The 25,235-nt window shown below is 32.0% G+C and overlaps 1 protein-coding gene and 1 pseudogene across 2 annotated transcripts in view; one reads left to right on the top strand and one right to left on the bottom strand.

The window, feature by feature from the left end:
• Positions 1-25,235, top strand: part of Ccser1 (coiled-coil serine rich protein 1) — a 1,227,237-nt gene that overhangs the window by 1,112,250 nt on the left and 89,752 nt on the right. The window lies entirely within an intron of this gene.
• LOC124102805 (small nucleolar RNA U13) lies at positions 16,769-16,877 on the bottom strand (annotated as a pseudogene).

Genomic DNA, 25,235 nt, shown 5'->3' with positions numbered 1-25,235 from the left:
TCCCTTTCCATCCCACCTCATGTATCTGTTTAATGTTAATCTTTTCTTCCTGCTCTTCCTCCCTGCTCTGTTCTTAGTTGCTCTCATTATATCAAAGAAGACATTTGGTATTTGTTTTTTAGGGATTGGCTAGCTTCACTAAGCATAATCTGCTCTAGTGCCATCCATTTCCCTGCAAATTCTATGATTTTGTCATTTTTTAGTGCTGCGTAATACTCCATGGCGTATAAATGCCACATTTTTTTTATCCATTCATCTATTGAAGGGCATCTGGGTTGGTTCCACAGTCTAGCAATTGTGAATTGTGCTGCTATGAACATTGATGTAGCAGTATCCCTGTAGTATGCTCTTTTAAGGTCTTCAGGGAAAAGTCCAAGAAGGGCAATAGCTGGGTCAAATGGTGGTTCCATTCCCAGCTTTCCCAGGAATCTCCATACTGCTTTCCAGATTGGCCGCACCAGTTTGCAGTCCCACCAGCAATGTACAAGAGTACCCTTTTCCCCACATCCTCTCCAGCACTTGTTGTTGTTTGACTTCATAATGGCTGCCAATTTTACTGGAGTGAGATGGTATATTAGGGTGGTTTTGATTTGCATTTCTCTGACTGCTAGAGATGGTGAGCATTTTTTCATGTACTTTTACTGGTACCAAAACAGGAGGGTGGATCAATGGTACAGAATAGAGGACACAGAGACTAATCCACGAAGCTACAACTATCTTATATTTGATAAAGGAGCTAAAAGCATGCAATGGAGGGAGGAAAGCATCTTCAACAAATGGTGCTGGGAAAACTGGAAATCCATATGCAACAAAATGAAACTGAATCCCCTCCTCTCGCCATGCACAAAAGTTAACTCAACGTGGATCAAGGAGCTAGATATCAAATCAGAGACTCTGAAAAGAAGAAAAAGTTGGCTCCGATCTACATATTGTAGGGTCGGGCTCCAAATTCCTTAATAGGACACCCATAGCACAAAAGTTGATAACAAAAATCAACAAATGGGACTTACTTAAACTGAAAAGTTTTCTCTCAGCAAGAGAAACAATAAAAGAGGTAAATAGGGAGCCTACATCATGGGAACAAATTTTTACTCCTCACACTTCAGATAGAGCCCTAATATCCAGAGTATACAAAGAACTCAAAAAATTAAACAATAAGAAAACAAATAACCCAATCAACAAATGGGCCAAAGACCTGAACAGTGAATATAGAATCTTTATAGATTTTATTTATGTAAAGAGATACTTGTTATAGGAGCTTTATTTTTTTTTAATTTTTTGTTTTTTATCTTCTGTTTTTAAAAAGTTATTATTTATATATGACTGCAGAATGCATTACAATTTTTATTACACATATAGAGCACAATTTTTTCATATCTCTGGTTGTATACAAAGTATATTCACACCAATTTGTGTCCTTATACATGTACTTTGGATAATAATGTCCATCACATTTCACCATCATTTATAGATTTTTAAGATTTTTAAAAAACTTTTGTCTCTTTTTTTGATGATTTTTTACTGGGGCTATCTAAAAAAAAAAAATTTTTTTTTGAAATGAAGGATTGAACCAAGAGGCTCTTAACCACTAAATCATATCCATACTCCTTTTTATTTTTTATTTTGAGACAGGGTCTCACTAAATTGCTGAAGTTGGCTATGAACTTGTGATCTCCTGCCTCAGCCTCCCGAGCCACTGGGATTACAAGAGTGCACCATCATACCTGTTCAACATTTTCTTAATAAAAAGTTAACTGTTTACACTTTTAAAACCATTTTATAAGATATTTCATTAAGTGACATTTTTCTATAACAAGAACAATTGGATTGTTTTTGCAAATATTTTTAGTGGTACTTTATGAAATACATAATCTGTTAGTTTAAACTGCATTATTAGCCCGAACACATTTGAAAATACTTATGTATTTATGACCTTAGTTTTTGTGTGTGTGTGTGGGGTATACCAGGGATTAAACTCAGGGGCACTTCATCACTGAGCCAAATCCCCAGCCTTGTTTTGTATTTTATTTAGAGACAGGATCTCACTGAGTTGCTTAGTACCTTGCTTTAGTTGAGGTTGGCTTTGAACTCGTAATCCTCTATCTTCAGCCTCCAGAGTCATTGGGATTTCGGGCTTGCCTCACTGTGCCTGGCATGACTTTATTTATTTTTTTATTAATATATGTATGTTTAATGTAGTTAGCACAACTGCAAATGTAGTTTGACAAGTTATTAGAAGCATAAGCATCATGCACAGGATTTAAAGAAATTAAAATAATACTAGAATGTAAGGATATATCATGAAATGTTAAAATTGACACCAACAAATAAAATATTGTACTTTCTCCACCATAACAAACCTGATTTCTATCAAGATGGAAAACCACCTTTGTTTTAGTCTCTCTTGTTTCTGCATGCTGACAGAAATGTTTCATGTTTATATGCCTTGTTTTGCAAGAGCACTTCACAAATCCTTGCCAGGTTCCAAAGGCTTACTGAGTAGCAGAAGACTAAAGTAATATTTTTAAAATATTTTTAAATGTCACATAAGAGCAGGAGAATTTTTGCCACATTGAAAACTGTAGTCTACAGCACAACTTTTTAAAAATGCTATTCTTAATTCTAAAAGATAGAATCTGACATTTCTCACTCCTAAGGAAATTGTTAATATGTTGCAAGTGTCTTCTCAATAATTGTGGAATTCAAAAAAAGTCCTCAGTTCCTCAATCTGTAGATCATTGTTCTACTAGGAATACTTTTTTTGTCAGGTGATTTTAAAAATTTTTTGGTTTAGGGATGTGGGGGGCTTAAGAGAGGAGAGAGAGCGAGAAAGAGGGGGCGAGCATGTGAGACCCATACACTTAGTTATCATCTTTTGATTTTATTTCTGTTTATAACAGAAAGAAATTGCATTCACTGGCTGTTCTCCTCTTTTCTTCTTCCTTGGCTTCCCCCCTCCAACAAAGGGCCATCTCATGGAATCAAATGTCATCTCAATCACTGTAATGCATATTGTTTTAATGATTTTGCAGTCAGAAATGATGAAGTATATGAATTTGCCAGTGCTGCCATAATAAAGTCCCACATACTGGATGGCTAAAACAGGAACTTGTTTTCTCACTGTTCCTGTGGCTAAAAGTCCAAAAATCAATGTTTGGCAGGACTGATTTCTCCCCAGGCCTCTCTCTGTCTTTACTTGGTTTTTACTCTGAGTGCATACATACTTGGCATCTCTTCTTGTGTTCAATTTTCCTCTTTTAAAGATACAAATCACATTGGTTTAAGGATCACCCCAAATGCCTCATTTTATGTTAATCACTTCTTTAAATGACCTATCTCCAAATGTTGTCACTGTCTTTGGTAATGAGAGTTAGGACTTCCACATGCATTTTAGGGGTTCAAAATTCAGTTGATAACATGTGGGTTATGAAGTATACCACAAAATAGAATTAGGCAGCACACTAAAATATAAATTATAAAAAAATTAGAGAGTTTAGTCATTGCTATAAGCAACAATATTCCAAAATCTAAATATATGAGGAATTAAAGGATTTGAGGATTCCTGAGAAGCATATTATAGTGACCCAGGAAAACTCCTCAGAAAGCATCACTTTATTGGCAAATCTAAAATCAGGCTTAGAAAATTGTGTCATACTCCTTCTGATTAAAAATAAAAATAAATGTTTTGGCAGAGGGTGATGATGGTTTGTACAGAAACTAGAGAATAGCAGCCAAAAGAGTAAGAACTTGATGTTAAATTTCCAGCATGTTCTCAGCTGAGGTCAAGGTGAAGGAACTGTTATACTCTGTAGCTACTATAAAAATATATCCTCTCTCATAGATCTGACTTGATTCATACGGGCTCAAATAAGTCAGTTGGATTGCAATACTATTGTCCCCTTTTAATTTACTCTGATTCCATTTTTGTCAAGAGTAATTTATTCTGAAATTCAACTCCTCATACATCTTAACAATGAGAATTTCATAGAGAACGAACATAAATATTTCAGTTCCAGGGTAAGAAAATTCTCAAATGTAAATGAACAGGCTGGCTTTGTGTGTGTTTAACAATCCAGCATGAGATCTCAGATAGCCCTGCCTAAGCAGACAGCCCAGCTCTTTGGCATCTTCCCGTATGTGCTTGTGACTCATTTAGTAAATACGATTGAGCCTGTTTCTTCCCATTCTGTGAAAATGTTTGCATTATTGAATACATAAATTCCACTAGCTATTTCTAATTTATTTTCCCGTGAAAACTCTAGCTCCATCTTAATTGTTACTCACATAGCACTTTGTATGACATTTTTTAATGAACTGAAAACCATTCCACTCAGGTCAAGCTTGTTTTTACTTCAGAAACTTGAACTCATGCTCATTGAGTTCTTAGATCTTGCAAAATTCAATTCTTCATATATTCCAGGTCAAATGTCTACTTCTCCAAGAATTTACCTGATTAATCTTGTTAAAATGCTCACTCGTCACCATCCTCAGAAACTACTAACACAGAAAAATAACTCATGTTCCTTGGGACTAGTGAATATTTATTTACTAAACAAAATCAGTGAATCGATGAAATAATCCTGTATTCTGTAGAACATCTGAGAAATGAACAATAAAAATACGTTTTAATAAAAAAGCCATAATTTGCCAGGATTCAAGTAAACATTGTCTAAAAACTGAAGATAGTAACTGATCATACGTTTTCCTGTAATACGTGTAATTTATGAGTGCACACTCTCTTCTACCTGAAAATAAGTTTTTCTTATCTTCCAAGGGTCTCATTGGTTAAGACTTTACATCAGTGATTCTCAAAGTATGGTGCCCCACACAGCAGCCTGAGCATAATCTGGAAAACTACTAGAAAGAGGTTTGGGGTTCCATCCAAGAACCACTGACTCAGAAAACAAGGAGAGAGTTCCAATTATCTGTGGCTTGCCAACTTTTCTGTGGACTCTTGTCAGCCTCTGGTTTACCTAACAAAAAATCTAAATCAACACTCACAGAAGTTAGAATTAAAACAGTAGTATTGCCACTTAAACACATTTGAATTTCTTTAGTGATTTTATAGGCTACTGATATAATTGCAGAAAATCAATCTTATATCACTTCTGATTTATAATTCCTTTCATGGACTTGGCATCTCAGACTAATACAGGAGCAATACACCTAATTTCTCAGCTGAAATCAATGTAGACTTGGGTTCATTTCCTAGTATGTGGATAAAAAGCTATTTTTCATTACATTTCTTTGGTATGGGACAGAAAAAAAATGAATAGGAAATGACAATAACCCAGCACCAATTCATCAACCTTGCTGTCATTTCTTAAATATCATTTTCACAAATATGTTATTACAGAGCTCTGGTAGAGGACAAAGCAGTGATTTGGCAAGCTCCAAAAAGACTCTGAAATGTCGGGGAAATATTTTGTTCCAGAATTATGATAGATTTATGTTATGAATAAATGTTTGAAATTCACATAATATATGTCACCCTTCCTTTGGGGCACAAAGATAATAAAATTATAAGAGAGGAACCTCATTGTTTTTACACTATGACAAAAATATGAGCCTGTTTTTTTGAAAAGGGAAAAAGTAACATGTATTATTGAAGAAGCAGGAGCCAGTGATTGAATACCCTTCTGCCTTTTATCTGCACCTGTACTGAACTCACTTGTATTCTTCTTGCCCTACAAACAGGACTGCAATCTGCAATGCAATTATTACCTAACCTTTGCAAGCTGCCTGTGTTGTCAAAACATTTCTGCTCAGTAACATACTATACTTAAAAGGGAGAGCTACTACCACACTACCATGTTCAGGCACATCTTTCTAGTTCTAGCAGAAATCCTTGGTTCTTAAAAACAATGCATTATTTTCATTTCTTCAAGTACTTTGTACATTCATCTTCCAATAAAAAAGATAAAACAAAAAAAAATAGCAATGATTGAAAGCATTTGGGAATAAGCACAAGGAATATTGCACAAAATATATAAACATTAATAAGAATTTCTTTTAAAATATGAATATAGGTACATATACATATATAGACACATGTAAATGTATCATATTTTAAAAATTATAAGTTTTCAAGTCTTGATATGCAGGGAAGTGGACTTTATGACAAAAGTGGAATTCAAAACAACTTTTGAAGTTTTAAAATATAAACTTGTTCTTTTATACCATTTTATATATAATCCCAACTCACTCAACATAATTATTGAGAATTAACACTTTCTACAGGATTGTCCAGGAATTTCTCAAAATATTGACAATGTATATTGAAAGCTTGATTCCTATGAAAAAAATGTTTTATAATTTTCTTAGCATTTGATATTTTGTAAAATCAATTACATCAAAATTTATTTATTATAAATAACATATAAGATATGGCACACATAAACTGGAAAGAAGGCATAATCTGATTCTACTTCTGAGCAAACAATGGCATGTCTTTTATTGATACGGGCATAAATTTAATGTGACTTACAATAATGTTTTTGTGGTAGATCAAGACAATTTTTAAAAATATTATTATAACCTATAAATTTTTTGGCATTCAAGGAATGAACTATTGCAGGTATTAATAATAGAATCAAATTAGTCATTTTAATTGCTCAGGCAGAAAAATACACAAAAGAAAAATACTGTTAAAGTTGTAATCACTAGATATTTTCAATTTTCCTCTTTAACTTTTCCCACTGAAAGTGATCATAATGTGTAATATTAATCAATGTAAAAATGTTATTCACCTTGTAGCAACTGCTGAAATACATCTAACTAAATGTAATGTGATTATAAAAGGATAATGCACAGATGGTATATACATGTGCTTTAAAAGGTCATTCATATTTCCAGTGCTTACAGCCATTAATGCACAAGCTCTATTGATCTATAAAGAGAAATGATACATTCTCTTACAAAACCATTATAGAATATAATTATGCATTGGTTATAGTAATAGAAAATGTGGGATTTGTCTACACCGTGGCCAAGTGAGATGACATTAGAGTTTCAATTACATTATAGATTGAGGTTTCTGCTTTTGGCCTTTTTTGGTGTTTTATGTTTAAGATAGCTCAGATCTTGGCAAACAAGAGTCAGAGGCAGCAGGTAGAGTGTGTGTGCTGGGAGCCATTAGCCAAGTAGGTATGACAATTTCCTTGCCAGCGTACCCCATGTTGCTGACATGTTGCAGTGACATTGAATGTACGTGACCTTGCTCAAGGACCAAGGCAGATTAGGGTGTTCCCGGTTTTAAGATAATCGTGTTTAGGGCGTTCCCAGTTTAGGTTCCAGGTTTAAGGTTTAAGATTATTCCTGCTGGGAATAGGGCGTATCCTGCTGCCTGAGTTCCCCTTGAGTTCTCACGGGATTCAGACAATATATTTTGCAGATAGAAACCCAGTAGAGGTGGATTTGGGCAGAGAACGTGGATTTGGGCAGAGAACGTGGATTTCCCCAGAACGTGATTGTAGACGGCTGGTGTGAGTTCGGGAATAAAGAGTTGCTGTTTGAATCTACAAGCTGTGTGGTGGCTCGTGATTGTGTGCCCAGCCAGACTGCGGCATTTGTGCCCAGCCAGACATTGGCATGTGTGCAGTCTACTTGCAAGGCATCCTGTGAACCCAAGGGAAACTAATTTGCACAGATCTCACTTCTCTTTTGTTGTAGAAAAATTCTGTGAATGGAAAGAAATAGGTTCAAAGTGTCATGGTGTAGAGAAAAAAGAGAAAACTAAATTATTTGTGTGCTTTCAAAAAATAAAAATATTGTAATGAAAAGTTATAGTGGCACAAGTATTAGTGAAGAAAAGGTTCTTCACTATCAAAAAATTAAATTAATCAGAGTATTGACCTAATTTGATTTAGATTATTATTGCCAATAGTTTGCACAGGCCAAAAAAAAAAAAAAAAAAAAAAAAAAGCAGAGCTACACAGTTGCTCAATTGTTCAACAGTTGTAAGAGTGTGTAAACTAAATTTTTTCATTATTTTGATTTCCTCTAAATGATATTCATTTATACACTTAAATTTTATAATATTTATGATGTAAATTCTATATACGTGTTATAGATTATTTAAAAAGAATGACTATGTTTAACATAAAATAATCTATAAGATTGTCTTAAATATTCACAGTTTAAAATACAGTGCTATCTTGCATTAGGAAAGGTTGTTTTTTTAAGTGGAAATATCACATATTTTTCTACATTTTCTAAAATATCACAAATTTTACATATTATCTAAAAAGTTACCATTTGATGCCATTGTAAAATTAATTTTATGTGAAATGCTTTAACACAAGGTATAAAATTATTGAAAATTTGCATGAAACTGAGTTCAAATAATTGTGATTTTAAAAAATAATTTAATAGAATGTATTTGAAAATTAAAATGCTTTTATATGCTTGCTTACTTGCTTGCATAATTTTGAGAAAGTACTTGAAAAGGGAAAAAGTATGGGATGCTTGGTCAATATATTGTAACCTAAAATTATTTGTATTTTTATATCTAATCTCTTCATCATATGATACTTCAAATGATTGTTAAAATATAAGCATTATTGTTAAAAAATAAACATTTAAAATCAGCCCTAATTTTCCATGGATTCTAAAATATTAATTTTCCAAGGTCAACCCAATTGATTGATTCAAATGATGTTAGAAGTCAATTCAAGAAGTATTTACAGAGTATTAGAACTACTATGTGGCAGACACTTATCTAATAGCTAGAGATACAGCAGGGAAATAAACAAAATTCCTATAGTCATGGGACTTACATTAGAGTGAAAGGTTCAGGGAAAGATGGATGGTAAAAAACCACTGAACATGAAATTTGTTAGGAAATGTTAAGTTTAAGCATCAAAAAGTTTAAATGAAAAGAATTGTCTAAAGTGGTAGAAAGTGTTATTTTGCAATCAGAAAAGTTTCCTTTCAAGTGGAAATATTTACATGGATTCCTGTAAGAAGCAATTGAGCCAGACGTAGGACACATTTCTGAAGCAGAAACATGAAGTTCCTTTGGGAAGAAAAGAATGAGGGATTGTGACCAGAATCAAGTGACCAAGACAGAGAAGTTTAGAAGAGGTAGTAGAGGGAGAAAATGAAATCAGAAATGTGATGGGGAGAAGGAACAAACACTGCCAAGACTTGTAGACCCCCCAAGACTTTTCAGTTTTATCCTGGGCAATATGAAAGAAATTAGAGTTGTTTTTTTTTTTTTATGTTTTCCATACTGTTTCCTTTCTCTCTGGGGGCCTCCTACTTTCAATAGTCCATTACTCTTTCATTGATGAGCTATTTATACGGTCTCTGGAAAAGGTAGATGTCTAAAGCCAGTGTCTGGAAGATCTCCTCTTTTCCCTTATTATAAAATTTACATTCACAAAGGACTTCTTAGATAATGTTCTTCCTTGATCAAAACTGAGAAACTCCAGTGTAATAATGGCTATCATTTAATGTTTTCTCTATTAACTAATCATTTTTCACATTAACCCTATTGGACAAATTTTATCATTCAGCTATTTACAGGTGAAATATATAATTTGGGGAAATTATTATTCCTCTCATTAATTACATGAAATGGAATTTTTAGCCAAACATTTAAGATTTTATGTATGGAGTTTAACTGTAATCTGTGCTGATCAATCTTCATGTGCCACTTGCATCACTTTTAAATTTGAGGTGAGAGGCAATTTACCTTAACTGACATAAGTGAACTTATTTATAAAATGTGAACCATAATAACAGCTTCCTCAAAATTAAATGAGAAATCACACACCAAGTATTTGACATAAAGCTTTCTATATGATGACCACTTAGCAGATGTAAACTATGATTATTATCTTAATATTACCATCTACCTTGAATAATACACCTCAACACAAAGGATAATTTCATGGAAATGAATATATTTTTTATTACATCGTAGTACTGCGTGCTCAGGGTACTGTTTGATCACCACATGGAAAAAACTCAGCCATTTGCTAGACACATGCACACATTTAAAAAACAAAAATTACTCACCTTATCTGTTTTCTAAATGCATATATTTTTGTAGTTAGAATTTTGAAACATTCTGAGTTAAATTATAAGAGTTTATTTTTAATCTGGCCAGATGGAGCTGAAGAATAATTTTCCTTATCATTAAACTAAAGACTTACATATATAACTGGTTATCATACAAGAATGGACCAACAAATTGAAGTGATTATAATGATGATGATGATAAATGATAAAAACAGAATTATTTACAGTTCTTCATGTTATCCCAGCATTTTACACAGCTCAAATGATTATGAGCATGTGCCTTATCCTGCATGGCCGTTGCTTTAGGTCTCTGGACTGGGAGATGAGGGGATGGAGAAAAGACAGATACCCAAATAGAGAAAAAACTGCGGCCTGATGGGTCACTAAACCTTGAGAGGGAAATAATGTCAACAAGCAAGTTTGATACATATATTATATAGGTTTAAACACCAAAAGGATTTATTGTGAGACAGTTTCTTCAAGGTGAACAGACCCCAAACTGAGGGTATAAACAGTCCAATTAGAACTATCAGCTTGTGCCCATAATTCTCTACCCCTGGCAGCTGGCATTTGAACCAAGGTTAAGAACTTGTAATCCATGGCTGGCAAGGAATTTCCCTTTGAACAGGGCAGCACCACAGCAGGTGGGCAGACTCAAATTGATGCATTTGCACCCCAGAGTTCCCAGAAGGGGCATCACCTCTGTCTCCAGACAGTTCAAGGATCATAATTCATTTGCTGCTCCCAACAATCATGAATATGTAAGAAAAGAGTAGAATAAATCATTTGCTAATAATTTTTATTTGCAATGTAGTTATATGTTTAATAATGACAGATTCTATTTGAAAAAATAAAATGTTATTTCTGAACCTTGTAAATAATATTCTTTGGCAAGGTTTTTCATATACTCTTTATGTGTATCATTATTTAATTAGCATAATTCCAGTCCTCCCTGTGGGTCTGTTCTTGGCTAATTCACAGGAAGTGGATGGCTTTATTCTAGGAATTCATTATAATGGCTGGGATTTAACAAAAACATATCAACTCTACCCCAAACCCCACTGTCTGTAGGAATGTAAACACAGTGAAATTGGCAACATGGAATAATGGAAAATCTAACTTGCTGCTGCCCCCAAATCTATGAGAGGCTCAGCAAAAAGCTAGTCCATCCATTTTCTGGATCAATTGTTTTCAAGCTAATTATTAGCTGCCTATTCTTTCCTTTAAGTAAAATCTTAAAGTCAAATTTACAAAAACATACTAGAACAATTCTGTATTACCAGTTAGTCTCAAGACAACCTTAGATCTGAGGAACAACCTCTGTACTATCTGATATTTTGCATTGTATCCCTGTATAAGCCTGGCTATCAGGGATTTTTAATTTTCAACTATAAATTACCTGCCCATGTAGATCTATGCTTTGAGATGATGGGATTGCCTGTACTAAAGACCACTATATAAGAAGTAGTAGTGCATTATTAAACTTGCAATAAAGATGTTCTTGAAGTTGTTTATTGATTTATGTTATGAGAATTCTCACGGGCAATTTCTCTCAGGTCTTAGGCTTTTCATGAACAGTTTTTCTGATTGAAGAAAGAGAAGACGATCTTCATAGAAGTAGTGATCTTTGAACCCAGCCATTTTATGTCAGGTTATTTTATAGGATCATTCCAGAGGAGAGGAATTTATAGATTTGAGAGAGTACATGGTGTTTTAGTCAGCCTTTTTACTGCTGCGACACAAAGACCCAATAAGAACAATTAGATGAGGAAAAGTTTATTTTAAGGCTCATGCTCTCAGAGGTCTCAGTCCATAGATAGCTAACTTCATTCCTCAGGGCCTGAGATGGTACAGAAGATCATCATGGTAGGGGATGTGATGATGGAAAGCAAGGACATGGCCACCAAGAAGCAGAGAGAGACCTCTATTCACCAAGAACAAAATACATACTCCAAAGGCATGCTCACAATGACAACCTCTTCTAGTTGTACCCCACCTGCCTACATTTTTCACACAAGTTAATCCCTAACAGAGGATTAAATGCACTCATTAGGTTAAGGCTCTCATAACCCAATCATTTTACCTCTAAACTTCCTTGCGTTGTATCACACATGAACATTTGGTAGATACCTCATATCTAAGTTATAACACATGTGGAGCCTAGGAAACAAGAAGCTATTGTATGTTCTGGTAGCACTGAATGTGCAAAATAGCACATTGAGAAATAGTGCTGGAAATCCGAGTTCTCGTCCTACATAGTGAAGGCTTTTCTTTGTATTTACCATTACAATCTTGTGATAAGCAAATTCATCATCACCCAAATGTCTTGAAAATTAAAAAAAATATATTGCCCTTAAAATATATATAAATTTATGGTAAATATATGTTTAGAAACAGAAATAAAAGATAATTAAATATATAAATCTAATTAATGTGAGCCTCTGAGTAATTTTATTTAGCCCAGTATTCTGGTATATATATTGTTATATCCTTCATGTCAGAGTTTAAAAAATATTTTAAATGTATGTGTATTAAAATATATTGTTTTCCTATACCACCTTCTGAGAATATAGTTTGTCTCCTCTAGTATCTAGTAAAGAATACAATAGTAAATAATTAGACCTAAAATTGAAAGTCAATATATTTTGTGTTATTAAATAATGAATAGGTAGTTTGGTATAAATTATTTTTTAATATACTGATTCCTACATGTTCAAATGCCAAAATGTTTAAAGTCAAATAAAATCTACAAGTATCCTCTTAAATGAACTACTTCTTAGAAAGTGATCATCACTATTTTCCCATTACAATTAAGAAGGCAGTAATTACAGAATATACTATTTCATTTTTCTTGGTGATTAAGAATCACCATTATGAAAACATATTGTTATAGTAAAATTACAGTCTTTCTGAATTATGTGGCTATTCTGTCGGCTGCCACTTCTATTTTTAATACATTCTTCTGTGACTCATCTGTAATGCTAGCTATTATTTCTAATCACCTGCAAACTGGGTGCCAAACCAGTGGATTGAGGAAAACCCTAGGACACTGTCATGTGGGGTACAGACCTCCTGATAAGAAGGATCTTATTTTACTTTGAAATTTTATAGTGGGGTTTTATTCCTATTATTTGTATCTTCATCAATGAACTAATGATGTCATTGATTTGTTTTCTAGAGATCACAGAGATATATTTTGTAAGGAGGATTGAGTTAAAAAAGGGATTCCCAGAAAAGTAGAAAGCTAACAAAGTGGGCTAGATATCACTATGCAGGTGGGTAGGAATTTCCTTCTACTGTAGACTTTTTCCAATGTCTGACAATCTGTGTCCTGCAATCTGTGTCCTTCAAAATTTATAGGTTGAAACTCAATCTCCAGTGTGATATATCATGTTAAGAGACTGGGTCTTTAGGAGGTGATTAAGTGATGGGGAGGGCCCTTGTGAATGGGATTAGTGACCCTGTGAGAGAGGTTGAAGGGAGCACCCTCTGCCCTTTTGCTTCTACCTCAGCTCTGTGGATGCTACTGGGAGGCACTTCTGTGCAAGGAGAGAGTAGCCCTTCCCACACACCAAATCTGCTGGCATTTTGATCTTTGACTTAGAGAACTGTAAAAAATAAATTTCTCTTCTTTATAAATTATTCTTTCTCACATATTTTGTTGTCTGTGGAACAAGTCCACCAAGACAACATGCACAGTTGAAATGCCAGATATATAAGCAACTCAGGAGAATAGTAAAGCAATATTTCGCTCTAAATTTACGATGAGGTAATATCTCTTCACACCGTTTCGACTCCTAAGATTAAATGTGGTTTCTAATGTGTATCCTGAGATATTCATTTAAAATGTCCATGAATCTTTAACTCAGGTAATTGAGAAATTTTGCCCAAATTTGTTAAAATATTATCTGTTCTATATTTTGCATATAGAAACGTAATTTTTAGTTTTTATTATTACAAAAAGATTATTTAGAATATAATCTTTAGATATATCCACGCTAACTCACTGGGTAAATATTCAATGGAATGGAATTATCAGTATGAAGTAAAATTTTTTTAGTATGAAGCTAAAATTTTCACATAATATGGTGGAGATTGATTTTCCTTCATAATAATGCTTAATGATTTAATTTTTTCAAGCTTAAAAAATAGAATTTTAAAAAAGCATTTCTCAGTCTAATCTGTATGGATATAGAGTGGGGTAAATTTTTATTTTGTCAAAAAATGACACCTATTCCAAGAAAGAGGACATTAGTTTAAAACATCTTATTTTGAGGGTGATACATGGCTTAATATTACACTTCAAGGCAGCATTTAATAAGGATGTCTTTTGGGCTTTGTTTCTGGTTCTAATACTCTTTTTTTTGTGTCCCATACTTTATTTGTTCTGCATTGTACTCTTTGGGCTTGGATCTTATTTTATTTTATCAGGCCATATTGCCAATCTAAAGGATAAAAACACTGGGACTAAGGTTGTATCTCAAAGGTCGATTCCCATGTTCTAGCATGCATAAGGCCCTGGTTTCCATTCTCAGCACCACCAGCACTAACAATAAACAAAGGAAAAAATATAAAAAAGTAAAAAGTCCTATTATTAATTGTACCACCGAGGTTTTGCTTTTCTTCATTATGCTTTGTAAATATAATCTGATGTTTATATTGTTTCTGTGTTTTCATTGTCAGACAAGTTTTCTTTCTGTCATCTGGTTCTTTTGTGGCCTTCTTTAGGTTGTGTTATGTACCTCTTTAATTTCCCATACTGTTTTTTTTTTTTTTTACTATTTTCTTTTAGTTGTTGATGGATCTTGAATTTATTTATATGTGGTGCTGAGAATCAAACCCAGTGCCTCACACATGCTAAGCAATCGCTCTACCACTGAGCTACAACCACAGCCCAATTTGCCATACTGTTATAAAGCAAACAATTATTTTCTCTTCATGGCAGTGAGAGAGTAATTTCTTGATTCAGTGTTATGTAACATGAACTTAAATACAATTCAGACCTCCACAAAATATCTAATGGAGAGAGGTTTTGTTGATGTTGTTGCTTTTTTTTTTCTTTTTTACTTTTGCCCATATCCTTGTTCTCTCCTATAAATGTAGAAAAGAAAAGGGGTGGAACATGGGGAGAAAGAAAGCAGGAAAAAAAAAGAAAAATGGAAAAATTGCAATTTATCCTAAATCTAAATTTTAGAAGGTCTGAAAACCACAACTAGTGGCTAACAGTTTAGTGGGTTGCTTTAAGTATTGGTTGCTGAATGCTATATTTATGTGACAGAGCCTTATTGAACAGCCATCCTATCCAACTTCCTGTCTTTTTTTCTGGTAGACATTTGCTGTTTCACAGCTATCAGCCAGTAGGCTTTTGTTTCATCATTCATACTAGATAGATTATCTTGAAAAGAAACATTGCTGCCATTGATATGAACTATTGCTGTGAAAGCTGTGTATACATATAACATATATAGATATATAGATCTTTAAGAGTTACTTAGAATTATATAATATATATTTATACATAAATAAAATATGCATATATATGCTATATACAGTATACACAATATAATATTATACATACTTATATATTCATATATAATATATAAAAACCAATAATGTAAACTATCTGAAGAATGAGAAATAATATTTTTAGTACTTCTTTTATTTCAATATAGGCATTTCAAAGTTAAAGTTGAACATAAAACATGTTCTCAGTTATTTTCTTATATATTTTCTTTAAAGAAAATATGATTAGTCAAATTCTTAGGGAATAATTTTCTACATTTATAAAAAGTATATTTTAATTGTTTATGAAAGATTTAACTTTAATAACATTTTCTTGTTAAAATATTGTGAAAGTTCTTTACTTAGCGTTAAAAAATGTGTAAGAATTATAAAAACTTTCAGATCCATGTTGTTTTAGAGATTAATTGGTTAAAAAATTAACTATTTAGTACTCAAAGCTACTGTTTAAGTGAAGTTGCCTGTATGCTTTTCTCTCTATTTCTCTCCTCCCCTCCCTGAATCTTGATTTCTGTATTATCTACTTGTAAAAGCCATCAGCCTTCCATCTACTTAATGAAAATAGTGTAAATGATAAAGTTAGTTATGTTATACTTAGTTGGTATCTTAATAATTTGAAATAATTATATATAAACTTATTTTGGTATTTATGCTTATAAGAAAAAAATTAACATTGACTTTCATACAAGTACTGTTAACATACTGAAAATGATGAGTCCACATAATGAAAATTTTTAGTGTTCACTTTTATGTGCAAATACAATAATTAAACTCTTTTTAGGGTAGTTTGCCAGGGCTAGTCTGTAAATTTTTACCCAGGAGATGAAGCCTGAACACATTTTGAAGCAACTGTGTTCAGGGAAGTGAAAATATAATATCCTGGAATTATGTATAGAGGGGAAAGAGATCGTGAACGATCAGATCTGTCATTATTTAGAGTTAGACTTTATCCTTTAGTTGTTATAGAATTGTAAAAAAAATGAAAAAAGATAAAAAATTGAAAATTGAACACAATTGTGTATGATAGGTATTGGAAGGTAATAAGAAAGATAATTTTTTGTTCTTTTTATACAATTTCTAGGGTGACTAATGGGCCACAGGAGGAGAGATCAGACTAAGGTGGAATTACATCATTTATTAAAAAGAAACAAGAACTCAGGAGAAAAGGAAGGAGTTTAAATTTACCTAAGAAAAATACCTTCCATAGCATTTTTTTTTTTAACAACAGATGGGTAATGTGCAGATGTGGTAACAAGGTTCAGAGCAAGGCACATCTCCCAGAACAGCCACTTGAACTCTCAGTAATCATCACACTTATGAACCAAAAGGATCTTTATTTTATTTTTTATGTTATAATAAAGATTGTTGTCATGACGAAATAAATGATTAAAATTTAATTCATTTTTATATAGGTCATAGAATCCATGCAATCAGTTATACCTTGGTTAGCATAATAGATTGAATCATATCATAACTTCATCCTAATCATAACTTCATGATATTAAAGAAATTTGATGTCAGTAAAATATCTAAAAGAATGGTCTGAATATTTCTTTTCTGGTCTTTTTTTCCCCCATTTTTCTGAACCTTTCATTCAGTTATAATTCAGTTACCATTTTCATTTATCAATGGACAAATATGCAGTGCTAACATATATTCCAAGCTAAATACACTTGAGAAATTCACTTCTCAAGTACACTTCTTAAGTACATAAAGAAGAAATTCTTTACCCTAAAGTATGCACTTTAGGGTAAAACAGGAAGTTGTATAAACTTATGTATGTCCTTCTCCATTCTGACCATCCTTAGTGCTATTCTCCTTTCAGTACTCAGAATCAAGCTCAATCTCTCTGCAGATGGTCTTACTGACAGCCTATTATATTAATTAAAAATACACTCCCTGAAGTTAAATTGCTTGGGCTTAAATCCCAGATTTCCATTTAGTATTTGTTCTCCATCACGTTTCTTAACCTTTTTGAGGCCATAGATGCTAACTCTATTTGTTAATAATGTCTTAGTGTATCTTTAATATTACTTGTTTGCATTTTAAATACTATCAGAAATATGTTTTAAAATTTATTTTTATGAAAGAGAAAAAATATCTAGCACTAACAAAGACTGAGCATAAACAAATTTTAATAAATTTGAAATTTTTAATAAAAAATTTCTGTGCTATCAGCATAGGTTGTTTTCTCTATACAGTTTACCTTATCAAATTAAACAGCTAAAATTGATATTTGTAAATGTGAAATAATAGCCAACTGTGGTTCAATAGTGATCTTTAAAGAATGTTATAATGAATGATATTTTTATTAAAACAGTTAGCATGTCCAGTTATCTATGCTAATTTTAGATTTTGAAAGCCAAGATGGAGAACATATGCATTAAATTTGACATTAAAATAGGATACTTTTTCCTCAGTTTGCCCTTGTTTTAAATAAACTATTTCCCTCCCACTGCAACAAAAGATGTGTAGAATTTATTCATACTTTACTCTTCAAAAAGTTCTTAATGAAAGGGGCCAGTAAGAGTAAATGAACTGTCATTTAATATTTTATGACATATTAGTTGTGGAAAAGCTATGTGAATTCTCCTTTAACCTCTAGATGAATTTTTCCCTCACCTCCCCATCCCCTTAATATGCGGAAGAGCTAATTTAAGTGTGGAGCATTACAGTGTGTTGTACGGATTGCTTCGATTAAGTGCACATCTCCAAGCAACACAGAGCCATTATGCAAAACCATTGTGAACAGATGATACATTAAGAAGCACAGCTCTGCTGTGTATCTAGTCCTTGATACTGAGAAATACTGCAGTTGAGATGGAATATGCAAATAGAAAATCCACACAAGGTCAGAGTGGGAAAGCCAAAATGCCACACTTTGTTGGTTTCAAAATGAGAAATCCGTTTCTACTACACAATGAAGTTAAAATAAGAAAAGAAATCAGTTAAAGAAAATTCAGATATTTCTTCTCCTTTTTGCTTTTTTGTAAAATAATTCCTTGATTTTTGTCACTAGAGATAAAAAGGAGGAAATATTTACACTGCGTATTATTCCTCTGGAATGATTTTATACTTTTATTTCCTAACATTTTTCCTCTTGTATTTACTCTAATGAGAGAAAATGGTGATAAAATATTACTCAAGATGTCATCCATGATCGTTGTTCTATTTATGCTTTTCCACTCTCTGAGTTACCGTGAGGAAGAATGTTTTTCCATACTTTTCTTTCTCCATCTTAAGTAAGTACAATGAAAATAATAAACAAATAAATTTATAGACTTTATTTTCCTAACAGGATAAAATGATTAATAATTGGTGAAAAATTTTTATTTAGGTAGTTGTTTCTCTTTTGTGTTCATCTCAGGTACACAGAGGTCATCTCATGATATTTTGCATTTTGTTTCATGCTATTCTCCTAACTCACCTTTTTCTTATTCTTCAACCCTAATCCCCACTTCTCTATTTATGCAATTGTCTAATGAGTTTTATGTATGTACTTTGAAAAGTACTTATCATATAAAGTATGTCCCATTAAATAAGTCCTCTGTACTTAATTCATATAGCTATAATTCAATTTTATACATATGAAATTGTTTATATGATGGTGATTGTACATGTATCCATTGTACAAATCTGGTATAATTTACTTATTCATTTTCTTAACATTGTCTCCAACTTTTCTTGATTATCCTAATTCTGGCACTTCTGTGAATAGTACCAAAATAAAACATCCATGTCTATGTATCCTTGCAAACTTGTGCAGGAATTTCCCTAAACTTAAATCTGTGAGTGAAATAACTGGGTTAAAGGATATATTACATTTCACTTCATTTATAGACAGATTTAATTTAATGATCTAAATTTTCATTTAAGGATTAATGTTTGTGTACATAAATTTAGAGTATTCATATATTTACATTGTATTCTGAGCATGGTATAGATACTGTTTATTATTAAGGCTCCAGATTATTATTTTTTTTCATTTTAAGAGAAAATTTAGGTTCACAGAAAAATTGAGGGAAGTTATAGATATTTTTTATATACTCCCTGCCCCACATGAGCACAACTCCTCACATTAACATCCTGTGCCACAAATAATATATTAATATTTTGGTGTGTGTGTGTGTGTGTGTGTGTGTGTGTGTGTGTTATAGTCCTTGAACTTGTACTGACATAATCAATACCCCAAATAGATAGTTTGCATGGAAAAGACAGAAATCTGAACATAGTAAAAAGATCAGAGGTTGCCAGCTGTTAGGGAGAAAGGAATAAGCAGAGAAAAGAGGATTTTTTTTGGGGGGAGGGGGGTATTGAGGATTGAACTCAGGGACTCTCAACCACTGAGCCATATCCCCAGCCCTACTTTGTATTTTTTAAGAGACATGCTGTCACTGAGTTGCTTAGCACCTCACTATTACTGAGGCTGGCTTTGAACTTGTGATCCTCTTGTTATAGCCTTGAAAGCTGCTGGGATTCAGGCATGCACCACCACACCTGGCTGAGCAAAGAGGATTTTAAGGGCATTGTAATTATTCTGTATGATATTCCCCTGGTGGACCAATAGATTAATTCAAATTATAGTAGAAACTTTAAAATAATAATGGCTGGACAGAGCTTTCAATAAATAAATATTTTACCAAAATCAATATTGGAATGGCAAAAAACATATACAAACATGCTAACTGTCATTTTGGCATTAGGAAAGTACAAATTGAGAGCACAAATGGATACTGCAGGAATGGCTATCATAAAATGACAGATAATACCAAGTGTTGTCCAAAATGTGGAGAAACTGCATCACTTACACATTGCTGGTGGAAGGCAAAGTACTTCCAAAGTTTTGGGAAACATTTTGGCATTTATTAGAGACATTTATTAAAAAGTTAAATATGAACTTATTATGCAACTCATTATTTCCAGTCCTATCCATCTACCCTAGAGAAATAAAAGCATATGTTTGAAAAAATATTTTTACATGAATTTTCATGGCAACATTTTTCATGGTTGTAAAAAACTGGAAATAATCCATATGTTGTTGAACTGATGAATGGATAAATAAAATGCATGGTTTTCAGCAATAAAATGAGTACTGTTCAGCAGTAAAATGGAGCATGCTACTGATACATGCAATGACATGGATATATCTTGAAGACATTATGTTAAATGAAAGGAGCCAGATGCAGAAGATTGTTATTATATGATTGCATCTCTACAAAATGTGTTTAAAAGACAGATTTATAGACACAGAAATAAAATCAGTGGTCACCTGGGACTAGGAGTGCTTCCGGAATTGTCAGCAAACAGGCATAAAGGAATATTTGGCTGTGATGAAAATTTCTTAAATATTGTTTTGATGGTGCAACAAATATCTACTGATTAAAATCATTGAGTTGCACACTTACAGTGGGTGTATTTTGTGACATTTAATTTGTTCCTGAATTCAAGCTGTTAAAAACAGATGCTGTTTTAAGGACAAATTAGAAATTCTAGGGTTTGGAAATTTTCTTAATGCTTAATAAAAATAAATAAATTTATAGCAAACATGTTATAAGCATATAATAAAAATAATATTTAACAAATATTGTTAAATACTTTCCACATGTCAGATTGCTAACTCATTTATTATCATTACAATCCTAAGAAATAACTATTATTAATAACCTCCCTATAGTGGTAGTGAAGTCCAAACCAAAAAGTTTAATCTACTTAGGAGTCACATGACTATTATTGGGTTAAATTGAGGCATTAATCCAGGTTGTCTGGTTAAAGAGTCTGTTTTCAAACCTCCACTTCCCTGGTTTGCAGTAGAGTGAATTGTGTGAGAGAATGAGGTGGTGGTCTACATAATTTTATCCGCAAGATTTTTTAAAATGTTGTAATACTACTGATTATCATACTAAAATACGTATACTACACATAAAATTAGAATATCTGAATAATATCTGAGGTGCCAGCTAAAACGATATCACTTAAATAAGTAAAGATTTTGATGAACAAAATATGCTATAAGAAAAACTGAAAAACTATAGTGAATACTTTATATAGCTTTGAAAAATGTGTCCTAAAAATAATTTGCTCTGAAAAGCAAACCATGAAAATCAATTACTGATTATTGGAACAAGCTCTGATGGCTATTTCATATTTGATGAAAATCCAAACTTTACTAGAAATAAAAGTGTTTTGGTTTTTTTTTTTTTTTTTTGAGCATGGGTTTTTTATAAGATAAATTGTAAATCTCCAAATCAAGATAATGTTTGGATGTGACAGAGACCTTGATAGTACTTTTATAGTAACTAAAGTATTTAGCCTAGTCATTAAAATGATTACATAATCATTGAGCCTTAATTTAAGTAAATAGTACAAAGGAAAATTAATATTATCCTTGATATTTAATCTCAAATTTAGCATTACCTAAGTGCCTTTTTGAAATGTCTGAAATGATATAAAGTAATAAATAGTTGGTAACCTCTTTCATGTTTCAATGCATTGTGACAATAAAACATGCCTTCAAGGTTTATTTTGGTGGAATCATCAGAATTAGCATAATAAAAATATAGGAAAATAATAAGAAAAGTCACTTTCAGGAGAGTACTGAATTCAATATTTATAAGATTGAAAATGAAGAATAATAAGTATTATGCATTAAGAACCAAAAATATTCCCTATCTAAAAGATAAACCACAAGTAGTTTAAGAGTAGTGAGAAATAATAGAATATTATTGACTATTTTCACAGGTTTCCTGGATCCTTGTCTTTGGCAATATATAATCAGAGTTTAATGAGAAGTAACATTTAGTGAATGAGCATAATGGATTTATATCACATAGGAGTCTTTTATTATGGTCCACTCTGAATATAAAAATCCTTTTTATATGGTTGTTGAACTACATTAAATTAAAATTACCCTGAAATGTTAGATTATAAATGCATAGGATTACAGGTGAAGAGCTACATGTTATAGAAAGACATTTTTCAAGAAATATTAAAATAGGCTAAATGTAAGTCTGTAGAAGAGATTACTACTAACATTGAGACTAGGATAATGTATAATAATTAGAAAAAGGGATATACTTTTGAGAGTCACAAATATGAAACTGAACATTTTTAACTACATTTTAAATGTAGACACACCAAGTATTTTTTAAACTAATCTTTTCTTCTTCTATCAGTTGTTTTAAAAAATAAACCTAAAATTTCCCACATCAACAGATTACAATTAAACCATAGTAATAGCTCAGCTTTATCCCAAAATTAGTCTTTGTCTACCTACTAACAAAATTTCATGTCTTGGTTGCAATGCTGGCCTTTAACTCATAAAAAATACAAAACATTTATAGATTAACAATATCATAGACTTTTCATGTATAATATACCATCATGTAACTGCATATGGTTTGTTAAAATGATACATGATAGTAATTTCCTGTATACTCATTATTTAAATCAAGAAATAATTGCAAAGCTATTACCATTTTTTTTTTGATTCACTATTTTTTGTGTTAAAATCAGTTTTCTTGTTTATTACTTGTTTGAATCATTGTTTGGCCAATAGACCAACATAGATATGAATTACAGAAAACCTGACTAAATATGAATGTATTTTAAAACTGTTTAACAGTCAATATTACCATAGTGACAAGGAGTGTTCACCAAATGAATTATTAGTATGCCCATCTGACTTTCACCATTTATTTGTTCACTCGATGTCTTCTTAATCTCTCAAATTATTTTACTTTTGCTGATAAAATTTAAATTCTGTCATTCTGATTTTATTAGAAATTAAAATAGGATTAATGACCTTTTTGTAACATTCCTTTTCATTTCCATTATTGAAATATAACTTATATACTATATACTTCTTCCCCCTTTTAAAACGTCAATTCAATTTTTTCAATGTATTTAGAGTTAAACAACCATCACTACTGTCGCATTTAGAACATTTTCATTATCTCATTTCTAATTTCATTAACAGTCGCTCCCCATTCTCTACTGTCTCACCCTGGTCACTAATCTACTTTCTGTCTCAATGAATTTGTCTATTCTGAATATTTATATGCATGGAAATGTACCCTATGTGGTCTTTTGTGACGGACTTCTTTTACTTCGCACAACATTTTTGAGATTCATCCATATTGTAGCATGCATTAATGCTTCATTCCTTTTTAATGTTACTAAAATTCAGATACTTATTTTATATACAGTTCTCAGTTGATGAACATCTGGATTATTTTCACTTTTGACTATTATGGAGAGTGTTTCAAAGTACATTTATATAGATTTTTTTTAGACATGCTTTTGGCTATTGTAACAGTGGAAATCATATTTATATCAGATATGTCATCAATTTATGCTTAAAATTTGAGGAAATGTCAAATAGTTTTCTAAGATGCAACCCAATTTTACAATCCTGACAGAAGTAGATAAGGATTTGAATTTCTTCACATTCTTACCAACATTTGTTATAGTCTACCTTGTTTGTTTTAGCCATTCTAATAGGTGTGAAGTGGTATCTCATAAGTTTGATTTGCAGTTTCTAATGATTCATAATGTTGTGCATCTTCTTATATGTCTATTGACAATTTGTGAATCATTTTTTAAGAAATGACTTTTAATTGTTGACTCTCAGGTTTATGGATACAAATTATTTACATATATGTAACTTGAAAAGATTTTCTCCTCTTCTGCAGTAGTATTTTCACTTTTTTCATGGTGTCCTTTGAAAATACATTTTTAAATTTTGATGAAATCAGTGTATCTGTATTTTCTTTTGCCACATATGCTTTTTTTAAGTCTAGGAAAATATCATCAAATTCAAGATCACGAAGACTTCTTCCTATTGTGTTTTTATATCTCATTTTTAGGTGGTTTTTTGCAAGTATATAGAAATATAATTGATTTGTATATATTTTATATATCCTGCAACATTTCTATTTTATTAGTTATGATAGACATTTGTTCAATTCTTAGGATTTTTAAAACACAAAATCATGTCAGCTTTCATTATAGATAGTTTTACTCTTTATAATTAGCTGCCTTTCTTTCTTTTCTTGTTCGATTTCCCTGTCTAGAGACTCCTGTACAATGCTGAGCAGAAATAAGGAGTACAGATATCCTTGTCTTTTTCCTGATCTGAGAAGCAACATTCGGTCCTTCACCATTGGGTGTGTGGTTAGCTGTGGGTTTTCATAGCTGCCCTTTGTATATGGAAGTTGAGGATATTCCCTTTCATTCTTGAGTCTTGGTATTACTATCATGAAAAGAAGATGGAATTTATCATGTTTTCTGTATTTATTGAAATGATCATTATTTTTTATTCTATTAATATTATATACTATATTAATTTAATTTTGTATGTTAAACCTCCATTGCATTTTCAAGATAAATTCCACTTGATCATGATATGAAATGTTGTTGGACCTAATTTACTAATAGTTTGATAAAGATTTTTATATCTGTCTTCATATAGGCTAGTATATGTCATTTTCTTGTGAAAACTCTGGTATTGATTTAAATGAAATATTGGACTTATAGAAAAATTTTAGAAGGACTTCTTCTTCTACTTTTGAGATGAACTTGTGAAAAACTGGTTTAGAATACTTAACAGAATTCACCAAAGAAATTGTCTCAGTCCAGACTTTTCATGGGAGTTACTATTGTTATTATTTAACTAATTCAGTTTCTTCACG

This window comes from Marmota monax, unplaced genomic scaffold, assembly GCF_021218885.2.
Source record: "Marmota monax isolate L192 unplaced genomic scaffold, Marmota_monax_Labrador192_F-V1.1 WCK01_AAM20220418_F8-fsc00002, whole genome shotgun sequence".
In the NCBI taxonomy this organism is placed as follows: Eukaryota; Metazoa; Chordata; class Mammalia; order Rodentia; family Sciuridae; genus Marmota; species Marmota monax.
This window is presented reverse-complemented; position numbering and strand designations above follow the sequence as displayed.